Source organism: Garra rufa, chromosome 2 (assembly GCF_049309525.1).
Source record: "Garra rufa chromosome 2, GarRuf1.0, whole genome shotgun sequence".
Classification (NCBI taxonomy): Eukaryota; Metazoa; Chordata; class Actinopteri; order Cypriniformes; family Cyprinidae; genus Garra; species Garra rufa.
This window is the reverse complement of record NC_133362.1, coordinates 27,246,755-27,260,797: the sequence shown is the minus strand read 5'-3', so window position 1 is coordinate 27,260,797 and position 14,043 is coordinate 27,246,755. Positions and strand designations below refer to the sequence as shown.

At 37.1% G+C, this 14,043-nt stretch overlaps 1 protein-coding gene across 1 annotated transcript in view; it reads left to right on the top strand.

The window, feature by feature from the left end:
* Positions 1-1,090: 1,090 nt before the first annotated feature.
* usp54a (ubiquitin specific peptidase 54a) overlaps positions 1,091-14,043 on the top strand; it is an 88,231-nt gene continuing 75,278 nt past the window's right edge. The window contains exon 1 of the mRNA XM_073834014.1: positions 1,091-1,179. The gene's annotated coding sequence lies outside the window, so the exon portion shown is untranslated. The remainder of the gene's footprint in view (positions 1,180-14,043) is intronic.

Here is a 14,043-nt window from a genome sequence, read left to right as displayed (position 1 = left end):
GTAGTGTCAATTTGATCGAAAAACACCCTAAAAAACCCAAAAACTAAAATGTCACTACCAAAACTTCATCAAATGTTTCAGTAGTGTCAATTTGATGGAAAAACACCCCAAAAAACCCAAAAACTAAAATGTCACTACCAAAACTTCATCAAATGTTTCAGTAGTGACAATTTTATGGGATCACACCCAAAAAAACATATATGTAACTACCGAAATGGAGTTCACATCAAATGTTTCAGTAGTGACTTATTTTGGTGACAATTTTAGATACTTTTGAACCTAGCTCAAAGATGCTTATCAGCACATAGTAGCCTAAGCTAGCACAGTTTTGAACAGTAGTACACATATAACAATAAAATGTTATGGAATAACTCCCAACATAGTGTGCTTGATTCCAGAAAAAAAGTGTTCGTTAGTGACTTTCCCTAAAGTTACACTGATTTTTTTTTAGATTTTTGAACACATTTATCTTAAAGTGATGAGGCCTATTTAATCATACCTTGTAGCTATGAGAGAGGGGGACACAGGAATATATTCTGATCATAAATTTAGTGTAGATAAAATCAGTCTCAGCCAATGGACTAAAACATACACAAACACTCTTTCGGTAGTGACATGAAAATTTGAGAACAAAAAAAAAACTACTGTTTGTAAAAATCAAAAAGATACTTTTAAAAATAACAATGGAAAAAAAATACAAAAATTATTTCTAATTATTTCATTTTCAAGTTAAGATTGAGGGGTTAGTGTTTGAAAGTACCCAATAAATTATGGGTTTAAATATATTAAGCTTACTAATATTTTAAATATCATTGTTTGTTTCAACAAATAATAAAATGATCTTAGTAAACAACAACAATTTGAATACTTAAATGCTTTTTAAATGAATTTTTAGTTGTAGGACAGCAGTTTACATCAGTTCTGTAGAATGGCCCATATATAATTCGTCGTTCAAAAATTCACGTATTCCATTCGTACTTCTAAACCCCTTACAACCACCCCAGCCTACGGCCCAGTCTCCTTGTCACACTCCGTCGACACCTGAGACGCCAAACATCGCGAGAGTTGGTTGCCTTGGCTGCAGCACACAGTGACGCTGAGGGATGTTTAAGGTTTAGCGGCAGAAAATAACAGATTTTCACCCTGCCGACCAGCCAGGGGGAGGATGCATACTGCAAGGTAAGGAAACCCTCCTTTCACCATCCTATCGAAACAGTGTCTGCTCCTCCGACATGGAAAAAAAGGGCAGAGAAGACGTTTCGCTGTGTGAGTTGGGAAGTTAAGACGTAGCTGCTCTTCCACAGGCATGTGCTGATCTAGTAAACAAACATAGGGATGCATCACTGTCAGAACGAATGGATTTATTCATTTACGCAGCACGGCGTATTTCAAATTGGCGTTTTCTGTTTTGGCCGAGAGGGTTGTATTGTGAGACAGGTATAGTGCGAAGGAGACGCTATATCTCACATGCTGTAATGCGCTGACGAAGCTGTGCACACTGTGCGTTGTGGCGAACACAACGCTGCGCATCCAGAAGTTCGCCACGTAGTAAAATAACCACATGGTTGAGGCTCGACCATGTCGACGCATCCATCAATTCTATTATATATGACAAAATACGCATGCATTTTTACATTTTGTGTTTTCTATAGTGATTTAATGCAGCGTGCATCATAGAAAAAGGGATGTTGCATATTCGGAGGTGATTTATTGCTGGCCCCGTCTTCTGCGTTTTAACTTACCCAGCACAAGACCATATGCTCCTCACCATTTTCAGTGACGTAGCGGTTTCTCATCTTTTCAATACACTTGATTGTCCTCTAGCCGCCAATGTCATCTTGTGGCGTTTGAGAGGCTGTGCAGGTGAGAAGCAGAGAGAGTGAGAAGTCTAGGTCATTCAGGTGTGCTGAAAGTCTATCTGAATATCATCTATGGTTTATCACTTTTGAATTTGGAGACACATCTGCTTAGAGATCTATTTTTCTGTTCTGAGGAAATTACAAGATCATAAAATCATAATAGTGTTCATAAACTTTGGGTTTTCTTCCTATATTGAGCAGAATGATTGGAGTTTAATGAGTTGGCTCATTTGCGTTTTCAGTGAGCGATGGTGTGTTACATAAACAAGGAGGAGATGTCTCTATTAATACAGCAAAGAGGAGTGATCAAAATAGACACCCCTCCATCCGAAAGCTTCCCTTTCACCCCTCCTTTAGCAATCTCTCTGTGAAAAGTAAATAAGAGCCCTGGCATGCATGTGAAAGAAGCCTACTAATTGTTATGTAAAATTTAGAAATGAATAAATTAACATACTGATGGTCAGTCCTCGAGGGCCTGGGCTCCCGTGTATTCATCAGGAGACAGAGCCCTCGTCTGGCTAATTGGTTGGGGGTGTATGGGATTCCTGTAAATTTCACAACATGCTTTTAAGGGCTTACGACAGGAAAGGACAGAAAAGCCCTTGAGGGTAACTTTTATTAAACTTCTCAAGGTAAAGGAACATTTGAGCTGAGTGGGGGACATTCATGTGTAAATCAAAACTCTGTCTTCATTTGATATTAGCCCAAGTCTTTTCTTTGTGGGAGCAGTTTTCCTGCTTCATCAAGCCCTCAGTAGAGTCTGGCTGCAGATATGCACTCTCAGCTCAGATGCACTCCTCTCTTTCTGATGGTATACGGACTCAGTCTATGCAGGGGAAACAGAAATAAGCTGCAGTCTGTTAATGCCAAACAGAATTTGACAACAGATTGTCATAGAAACGCATAATGATTCTACTGTTTCATACTCTTCCATATGTATAGCAAATGATAATTCTCTCTATAGATGCACTCATAATGATGCTAATTGCCTTTATCAGCCTTGGTCAGGATGAACCAATCACACTCTATTTTGATTACAGATGTTTTATTTAATAAATTTACGGAAATGACAGGGCAGAATGACAGAGTTTCTTTTGTATGACAGGTACCAAAAATGTCTACTATACTGTACGTATATGGGCCATTCTACAGAATTGGTCCAAAGTCAGAGTTGTTGTTGTTGTTTTTCAGAAATATTATATTTATGCAAAATGTATAGTATCCAAGGAACACATTTCTAGTAACTGCAGTTAGTTCTCATATTTTCAGAAAGTTTTGGAATATTTGTCCTCTCGCCAAATTTGTCACTACAGTAATATATAGTTGAATTAGAACGGTTGTACTGACTTTGATTTTGCTTACATCTACACTGTGAATGTATATATGTTTTTGCTATTTTATCAAAAACAATTTCAGAGGTAAATTAATATCCATTGCATTTTTAACAATATTAATTTATGAGTAATTTATGAGATTTGTTGTATTTTGAATTTTGCTTGTAAAAGGCAAAAAGTTAATCATACTGATTTCAAAGTTAAGGATTCATTAGTTTAAATATACATTGAACCAAAAACTATCATAACATCTTTTTAATTCAGTATACTTTTTTTTGATTATGTGTTTCCTTTTTTTTTTGGTAAATTTTTTAAATGTAAAGTTGTAAAATAAATATTTGGCACTACCAACTATTCCACAGATAAACAAACAGTGTTCCAACCAATCAGCGTCAGGGGTTTGGTGTTGTGGACTTTCCTACTGGTGCAGGGATGTGAGGGAGGCGGAGCGAAAGTCCACAACACCAAACCCCTGACGCTGATTGGTTGGAACACTGTTTGTTTTTCTGTGGAAAGGTTGGTAGTGCCGACTTGTTTTTTTGGCATATCTCGGACCCTAGGCTGACCAGAGAGACGCGATTTTTTCACAGACAATTTATGGGGCAGGCAGCGAGCGGATCGTGATGAAAGGTCAGCTGAATTTGACACTTTATGTTTCAGGCTAGAAATCGCTGATACAACCTTTAAGGGTTAGGCTTCGGGACAGCCACCTCCCAATTGAAAGTACCCAATAAATGGTGATTTTATATATTAAACTTTATTTTTTTTTTTAAATATTATTGAGGGTTTCAATAGATCATAGAAGGATCTTAGTAAACATCTAACATTTGAACAGTTAAATGGTTATTAAATGTGTTTTTTTAGTTGTGGGACAGCAGTTTGCACCAATTCTGTAGAATGGCTCCAAGTCATCCCAGTGGAGAATTTTGATTGTTATTATTATGTTTGATTGTTGTTATTATTATTATTATATTATTATTATGATTGATGTTATTATAACAGCTTATATGTTTATGTCTGTGTAACTGTTTTCTATAATACACTTTGAGGATTTAAAAATAAAAAATAATAATACATTTGTTTTTCAGAGTAGTCTGCAGCCCAGTAAAACGTGTCATGGACGGCGGGGAGATTTTAATGAGACTGACACTGCTGCTGGCATTGCACATGTAGTTGGTTTATTGCTTTTCAGTTTGCAAGTCTCACAGCAGTCAGTATAAATAATCTTGCACATTTGGAGTGTCATCGTCTGTCAATATTACACAATATCTTAACAGAGACAAACTTGCATGAATTGCATATTGAAGACTAAAATCTTAAACAGATTGAGTAAACACCAATAAATAATCACATGTGTGGTTATGATTTGGTAAGTAGCAAAACTCTTCTACAAGAATAATGCAGTTTGGGTTTTTTTTCAGTAAATGCATATCTGCAGCACAGCCAGACTCCCATTACTTGTTATAGCATCACAGCTATATAACAGCTTTGGTAATTTTCTAATGGACAGTTTCCCTAAAAAGTATTTGAACAAGTCACACTTACAAATATAAGAATTTTATTGCATTGGTAATAAAGTATCAAACCAATTGTGGCTTAACTGTCCAAATATGATTTGTAGCCACTGTGTCTTTGCAGGATTTTAATGGCTCTGTGTTTTCTAGCTTTTGTCTGGGTTGCCCTTTTGTTTCCTATTCTTTATTATTTGTGTTTTGTAGAAATGCTTTTAGAAAGTGAAATGGAGAAAGATGAATGCTTTCAGCGTCCAGCTCTGTTTCGAGTGCTGCTCACACGCACCTGCCTGTTTCTCATTCAATTCTGTCTGCTGGCCTGTAGCTGATAGTGAGGCCCTCCTCTCACATGTAACCCGTGTGACAGTCTGGATCCATTATTATGTAACAGTCTCTAAAGCCACAAGCCTCTTGGTCTACATTTGGTCTTTTAAACTTTAAGTACTTTCTGTAGAAACGCATACAGTGAATTTGAACAGTTAAGCAACACTTTCAACCTCTGTGACATTCATTTTCAAGCAAGATAGCACAAGCACAATGTGCAAGCAAAACAATTAACCAAAAGAGCTAGTTTATTAAAAGGGTCCTATTATGCTCTTTTACAAAGTCTTTATGTAACTTTATTTACGTAATTTACGCTATTACACTGGATTTCTCCTCAGGCTGACACAAATGGCTCGATTAGTTCCTGGTTCCACCTTCCGAAAAAAACCAAATGTGTTGTGATTGATTAGCAGTCCCACTGCGTTGCAATTGGCGAACAGCTTAGACGGCGTTCGATACTGCCACGCCCCTTCACAAAGCAACAAACTAGAGTGATTCTTACATTTTAAATATGGATATTTTTCTTACAAAAACACATCGGTTCGCTAAAGGAAGCTTTTACTGACCCCTCCGGAGCCATGTGAGACACGGATACCGGAGCAGTTCGCAGACACTTTAGTCAAAGCTTGCATTTATACGAGCTGACCTGCGGCTCGCTGAAGCATCCCAGAAGCGGCTGTCCATAATATATCGCTGAAGTTAGGCGAATCTCCCCCACCAACGATTTGAATTTCTGTAGGCGGGATTTACGTTGTGACATCATAGCATCAGGAAAACAAACGCTGTAGTCCAAAGGAGCCGTTCGTTGTAGTTCTTAAAAAGGGATTTTTTAAAAACTAAATATCTCCTTTTGGAGTGGACTTTGAGATTTGTAACTTTGTAGATGTTTTTTATGCCCAAACATACACATCACAGACTGGCTAAAGTTCAAAAAGTGAAAAAGCATAATAGGACCCCTTTAAGTTTTAAATAATACAACAAACGATAGACTGGTCAAAAATGTTTGGACAAAAATCTTCTGGTTATCAAATGTAAGTGGAACATTTTCATGGGTAATGTGCTGATCTACCCCTGTGGTTACTCAGCTAGGACACCTGTGTGAACTGACTTACATTCAGTAAATTCGCCTGGAGACCAGGTGGTTAAACTTAAAATTCACAAATGTTAAAATAGAAAAGGTATCAGTGGCATCAGTTGCTTGCATATGGCATTTGGTTTGGTGCAAAAGCATTCAAAGTCTGGAGTAATATTTAATATTTTGAACTAAGGCTGAAGTTATATTTTAATCAAAAATACTGTAAAAACAGTAATATTGTACATTTAAGAGAAGCATTTTCTATTTCAAAATATGTTAAAATGTCATTTATTCCTGAGATGGCAAAGCTGAATTTTTTAGCAGCCATTACTCGAGTCTTCAGTGTCACATGATCTTTCAGAATTCAATAATATGCTGATTTGTTGCTCAAGAGACATTTGTTATTATTACTATTTGTGCTGTTTAATATTTTTATATATTTTTTTGTATGAACAGAAAGAACGTTATTTATTTGAACTAGAAATCTTTTGTGACAAATTATTGTTGTAATTGTTTTTACTGACACTTTAGTTGGGTCAATTTAGTGTGTCCTTGCTGAATAAAATGATTAATTTTATATTCATTTTAAAAAATGAATATAATTGAATAGTTGTTTAACATTGTTTTGTATTACAGTCCCAAGGTCTTTTAAAGTGTGGATTTAGCATACTTTTATATACTTTTTGTGACCACAGATATAGTCTAGTATTTTCTGCATGTTGTACAAAAGTTATACCTTTGCCTGAAACACTAGCAGCAGTAATTTAGAAGGAAATATTTCTGAGAATTATGAATGACCCTCCTACAAATGTCATTGTGTAAACATTTCAGCTGATTGCTTCCCCTGTAAACATTTGTTTTTTTTACAGCTGCTTCCTAAAATGACTTGTTTAGGTCAGTTACCGTAAAAAACCTGTTGGACATCAGCCGGCCTTAAAAGGCACAAGAGACTTCCACAGTCTCTCAGAAACATAATTAACAGAGGCCCCTGCGCTTTTTAATCTGCTGGCCGGTTTATTTAATGTCTCATTGTGGGGTGCATGTGAACTATTTGCTGTTCCCATAGAAAAGCTCCACAGTAGCTTTAACAAATAATTGGATTTGGAGGCAGCGAACTGAATGTTAATTGAAGCTGACAGTGTATTTGACATACAGGGTCATTACACAGTGTGTTTAAGCCATGACGTGACCTCCTATAGGTCACTAGGCTGGTGAGGGAAGTTATGATGTTTACTGGGCATAATTACGATGTCTGAGGTAAAAAGACTCAATTTGTTACAAAAACTGCTTGACCTTGTTCTGAATAGGCGTCTGTGAGTCATTGAATAGGATTTTTTATTTCTTTTTTCACTCCCCTCCTATTCTTTCTCTCTCTCCCTCCCATCTGTTTCTGCTTAAATATCTGTGTGTATTATTGAAAAAGCTTGAGTCACGGACATTCCTTGAAAACCATGAAATTTCTACACAGCCATGAAGACATGGAGTTGTGGGCTGCCGTAAGGAAGTCTACACCCTGTATGCGTAAGCCATCTAAAAATGAAAGACTCCTGGCGACTTTGCTTAGCTAATAACTACTGCACTCTCTTGCTGATATGAAAGGAACAGCATAACCCAAATGATTTTGACCCAGACAGGCTTTAAATGAAAACACAATATCCACATTCTTATCTCTGGCATAATAATTTCATGGTTGAGGCCACAGTGTTTATAGATGATAAAAGGATAAAGACGCTTCAGTGGCCAAGTTCAAGCGTGGAAACGCGCTGAGAGACAGAAATTCCGAGAAAGGCACCCATTTGGAACTCTGGACTATTTTTAACCCTCCCCCAGAATTCCCATGGGAGCACAGCACACATTTGTGAATGGCTGCTTGCGTGTGCCAGTGGCACTGTGCGTGTACTACCGACCACCCGAGGAGACGCGGCGCACATATTGACGGATGCTGTTGTGCAATCCTAATTTAACCCCCACAAGCCTCTGTTTGAGGACACTTTGGTTGTATAGTGAGTGACTATGTAAACAGGTCAGGAGTGAGGATAACTAATGAGGCTGGATCTTAATTTAATTGCCAGAGATAAAACTCTTTCTTCATTCCTGGACAAGGTTTAAAAGAATTAAAGGAACCGTAAGTAGGATTATGGCCAAAACTGGTACTGCAATCACTTTCAAAATACTGTAGAACGGTGTATCCCCTCCTTCTCCCCCCTGACTCAAGGTTGCCAGCTAAGCTGCAGGATCCAGCAGGACCGTAGGCTGCTACAAGGAGCTTCCAATGGCAAGTGACGAGTCCTACACAGTATTTTTTTTTCTTTTGTTGCTTCACGAGAGATGTTTTGCGAAGTAATTATGTATCGCAAAATTTACTAATGGCGATTAGCCAAATATTTCGTAAAGATGTACTGTAACACAGTGTCTACACCGAACGCGAGCGGCGTGGTGCGACGCGTCAAAATACAATAGAACCTATTATGCTGTCTACACTTGATGCGGTGCGATGCGGCAAATCCCCGACAGTAATCTGCTGCCGTGTTCTATTTATGACGTGCTCACACAAAGTTTAAATGATTTGCAACGGTCGCTTTGTCGCGTCCAGTGTAGAAAGACTTTAGCTGTTGCGGCGCAACAATTGGCACGTCCGGTGTAGACACGGTGTAATACCACATTTCAGTCGGAACATAGATTGTTTTCATACCCTGCTAGTGGTGCGATATAAAGCTTTTTATGAACGCATTTAGCACGGCCGACCGTGGAAAATCCACTGTTTACGGAAGCAAAGTTAGCCAAACATAGATGAATCTTACCTGTCCTGGAGAAAATTAGCAACGTTGGCGTCTGTCTTCAAATTCTTCTCCGTTTTCAGCAGTCTCCATCTTTCAAAGGCATCTCCTATACAAATCCTTGTTTTATTTCGGACTTTGTCACGACGTATTTCGGATTCATAACGAGGTTTTTTAGGTTTCGTAATGTTATACATGTTTTATCCGACACGTTCATAGCTGCAGCTGTAACAGAGCTGGCAACCCGGATGACAAAACTCTACTGACTTCGTGATTGGTAGATAGCTGGAGGGTGGAGCCTCAGACCAAAACACAAAATGACAACAATAACATCAGTTGAGGGCTGCAACTTGCACTTTTAAATGACAATATCCTGGCCGGACCACTGTTGTCAGTGATATAAGTATTTGAAATGAACATGATTTTATTAATGTCTAGTGACATGTCAGGGCCATTTTATGATTAACTAAAATAAATTTCTTACACAGTTCCTTTAAGCTAGACAATTTGCATTATATAGGGCCCTATGAAATCTGTTTTATTTTTTTCCTAAATTCTGTTCTTTATTTTTCTAGACTTAAAATATGAATCAAAAAGTATTTCTAATTAATTTAAATCATGAAACTTACACAAATCAACAGCAGTAAATGAAAAGTTTAACAAAAATACTTTTTTTAAGCCCATATGATTTTTTTTTTCTCAAATTTATTTTTATTTTTATGCGTTTTTATGTGTTTAAATTTTCTAAACTCAATTTTAATGTTTTTATTACATTTTTATTATCAAAGCATCTGTAATTATTTGATTGTATTAAAAAATACAAATTTGGTGTATTTACATTTCTCTGGTAAATATGGTAAGTAATGATTTAATTTTATTGTTAGTAGGGATGGGATGATAAATCGTTGCAACACGAATCAAGAAATGATTTAGCATCGATTCTGAGATTTACAAACACATCGCGATTCTTTCTCAAATTGATTTTGAGCTTAGATTTGAACAGCAGATGACACTGCTTGCTTTATAAACAGCCGTGCTTTGCCTGTTTTCCAAATCCTTTTTCCCACTTGAACCTAAAATAACTATTCATACAATGCGAAAAAGTAAAACAATTACAAGAGTGTTCACAGTGGGCTGTGTTTACATTTATCTTGTGTCAAAAAAGCATTCTGAGCCAAGGTGCTGCGTCTGAAATTGCATACTTCCCTACTATATAGTATGTGAAAAATAGTATGCGAGACGAGTAGTATGTCCAAATTCATAGTATTCGAAATACAGTAGGCGAGAAGTACCCGGATGACCTACTGCTTCCGCCTGAATTCTGCAGTACGCATACCATGGACACTTTCCTATCCCATGAGGCTCCGGGAAAGGAGTCATCATATTCGAAAAATGGCAGCAAGTGAAGATACGGTGGATGTAATACGTCCGAATTCCATTTATACTATCCTTATTCATACTATATAGAACATACTTTTTTTAAAGGTCGGAAAGTACGTTCAAATTGAAATGTAGTACCTACTGAACCAGTATGCCATTTCGGACACAGCACAGGACTCTTCAGCACTCTTTGTGAGCGTTTGAGTGTGCGGATTAAAACTAGATTAGAGTGCCATCTGCTGTTAAAATCTAAGATCAAAATCGATTCCAAAGAGAAACGCGATGCATTTGGAAGAACTCAGAATCAATCCGCGAATCGATTTATCATCCCATCCATAATTGTTGTAGTACTGTCATTACATTAAGTAATATATTTCTGTCACTGTTTCTTTAAGTTAAACCAAATTTTATTTTGATGGTTGCTGTGAAGACCTTTACGTTTCTGATTGTATGTGATATGACTAGTTTTTCTCAAAAAAAAACGGTAAAGTGCTCATGGAGTGACTCTGAGCAGTTCTAGAGATTATGTTTGTGTTTATTTATTCATATTTTGAGGCAGTAAACGAAATCTGCATGTCTGCACCATTCATTCACACAGAGACCAGCAGAACATAAAGGATTCATATTTTAATCTTATTTTTGTGGCTTTTTGTACACATACACTATAATATATCGCATTTTGATTATTCGAACCTACTTTTGATTTAATCATCCAAAATTTGGCAAATTCCGTGACATTCCATGTTATACAGTAAATTCCATATCTATGAATGGATTCTGTGATTCTGTCCTCATTTTCTGCATCACGGAAATCATAAGGCCCTAATTATACTTACACAGTTTGCCAGCACAAATCAGGGCTCGCAAAATCGCTAGCCCGACGTCCCGGGGCTATTGTGTTTTCCAGTCGGGCTACCAAAATGTTTGACCGGACTGCCCGACGGGCTATCTTAAAGTAGAGGGCTCCTGCAGGTCCTTAAAAACTCCTCAATTTAGTTGTATCAAATTTAAGGCCATTACAAGTTTTAAATATGTTAAATAGTATAAGAAAAATCTTAATTATAATATTAAGGCATCTTACAGTTGATGACGGAAAGACGAGAATCGCAATAGGGCTGGATAAAACTTCAAAAGGCAATGATGTTATTCAATAAAAACATACGTACTGCACGTTTCAAAGTCAAAACGCCACACGGATGTCTTTATATGAATGCATCTGAAGGGAACCGACTGTCCTCAGAAACGTGTCGTTGGCATTTTCATTTCATGCCTGATAAAACTGCATCAATGCTGCTTTGTATACAGCCGTTACTAGGGAAACCGTAATGTTTCAGCGCTCCTAAAGCGCCCCCTCGTGACCACTGGATTGCTCATGACGTCATAAAAGTGAAGCCACCGCGCCGCCATATTAGTATTCCCTAGTATTCGCATACATTCCATTGAATGAATAGGAAACTATACGATTTTATTGAGAAAACATCACATAACAAGTCAGTGTTTTTATACCTGAAGTCTCACTGTACATTTTCACAATGCAAACGTCCTAAGCATGTAAACGGTTAATGTTGGGAATTCCCTCTGCTTATTAAAAATGTACATTCATAGCCTACATTACAGTCGCGTACATCAGATAAACAAACATCATACGATCTCAGAACAGTTATTCACGGTTTATGTCATTTTGTTGTTTATATTCGTACAGTAGACTAACTGCATGTTTCAACAATATTTAAAGGAACCGTATGTAGGATTGTGGCCAAAACTGGTACTGCAATCACTTTCAAAACACTGTAGAACGGTCTATCCCCTCCCGCTCCCCCCTGACTCGAGGTTGCCAGCTAAGCTGCAGGAGTAGGCTGCTACAAGGAGCTTCCAACGGCAAGTGACGAGTCCTACACAGTAATTTGTTTTTCGTCTGTTAATTATGTTTATGCTTCACAAGAGATGTTTTGCGAAGTAATTATGTATCGCAAAAATTTACAGATGGCGATTAGCCAAATATTTCGTAAAGATGTACTGTAATACCACATTTCAGTCGGAACATAGATTGTTTTCATACCCTGCTAGTGGTGCGATATAAAGCTTTTTATGAACTCATTTAGCACGGGCGACCGTGGAAAATCCACTGTGTACGGAAGCAAAGTTAGCCAAACATAGATGAATCTAACCTGTCCAGGAGAAAATCAGCAACGTTGGCGTCTGTCTTCAAATTCTTCTCCGTTCTCAGCCGTCTCCATCTTTCAAAGGCATATCCTATACAAATCCTTGTTTTATTTCGGACTTTGTCACGACGTATTTCGGATTCATAACGAGGTCTTTTAGGTCTCGTAACGTTATACATGTTTTATCCGATATGTTCGTATTGCTGCAGCTGTAACAGAGCTGGCAACCCGGATGACAAAACTCTACTGACTTCGTGATTGGTAGATAGCTGGAGGGTGGAGCCTCAGACCAAAACACAAAACAACAACAATAACATCAGTTGAGGGCTGCAACTTGCACTTTTAAATGACAATATCCTGGCCAGACCACTGTTGTCAGTGATATAAGTATTTGAAATGAACATGATTTCTTAATGTCTAGTGACATGTCAGGGCCATTTTATGATTAACTGACATAAATTTCTTACATATTGTTCCTTTAACAGTAACGTTATTCATTTTGAAGCAGGTAATGATTTGTTCGTTAAATTAATAATTAATTCAACATACACAGCATTTTACTCAGATGGAAACGGTAATTGTTAGTAAATCATTACAGAATTTGCTGATCTGAAGAGTCTGAAATAGATGTTGCTCAATCAGGCACATTAAAAATACACACCATGACTCCGAGAACACCGCTGACTACAAATGGTACGGACTTAAAGACGTAAGCTTTATTTCAAAGATTTGAATTTCAATATAACGAGCAATGTAGTAACAGAGACTTGTATTGTATTATTTACTGTATAATCGAATCAATTTCAGATACTAATACCAGATAAGGTACTGTGTATTATTTCCTGTATAATTAGGTACATAAAGAAATATATTTAGTGTTGGATCAGTTCTGCAAGTGCGCAGCTGACACGCCCACCAAAACAATATATCAATATATATTCAATATATCACTTATCCAGCCCGAAAAGACCATAAACATTCCAGAAAACATCTTAAGTAAAAATTAATTTACATACACATATCCTAAAAACTAATACTGTGTGAAAGATACGCTTCAAATCGGGTGATTTTAGGTCAGCAATTTACATGTGACTCAATGCAAAGACTATAGAATACCCTTATAGCCTTAAAGGGACTTTGCTCAATGGCGCTCTCTGCAGGTAGGGAATAGTAAGATGGCGGATCGAACACTTCCGGTGGCTTCACAGCCTAACGGCAGTTTAGAACGCAATGAGCAATCCAGTCATTATATAGATCAGTGCTCGTGACAGAGAGTTAATGTGAAAGAAGTCAATGTGCCATCTAAAAATATAAACAATTAAGACAGTAATATTTATGTTGTGAATAAATATAATAAATTATATACTTAATTTATCCCTTTTAAATGGTATAAAGGCTGAAATGCCATTGTATAAGATATTTTGTTTTTGTGTGAGCCTTTATCTGAATTATAAATCATGTCATTTTATGGCTTAAAATGCCACTGTACATTGTCCAACCCCACTCATACTGTGTTCATTTTACTTGTGCAGCTCTTCAAAATAAAGAAATTGCCTTAAATTGATATTTAAAAATTCTGCAGATAAACTAAATAGTAATAGTGAAATAAAATTCCTTCCTT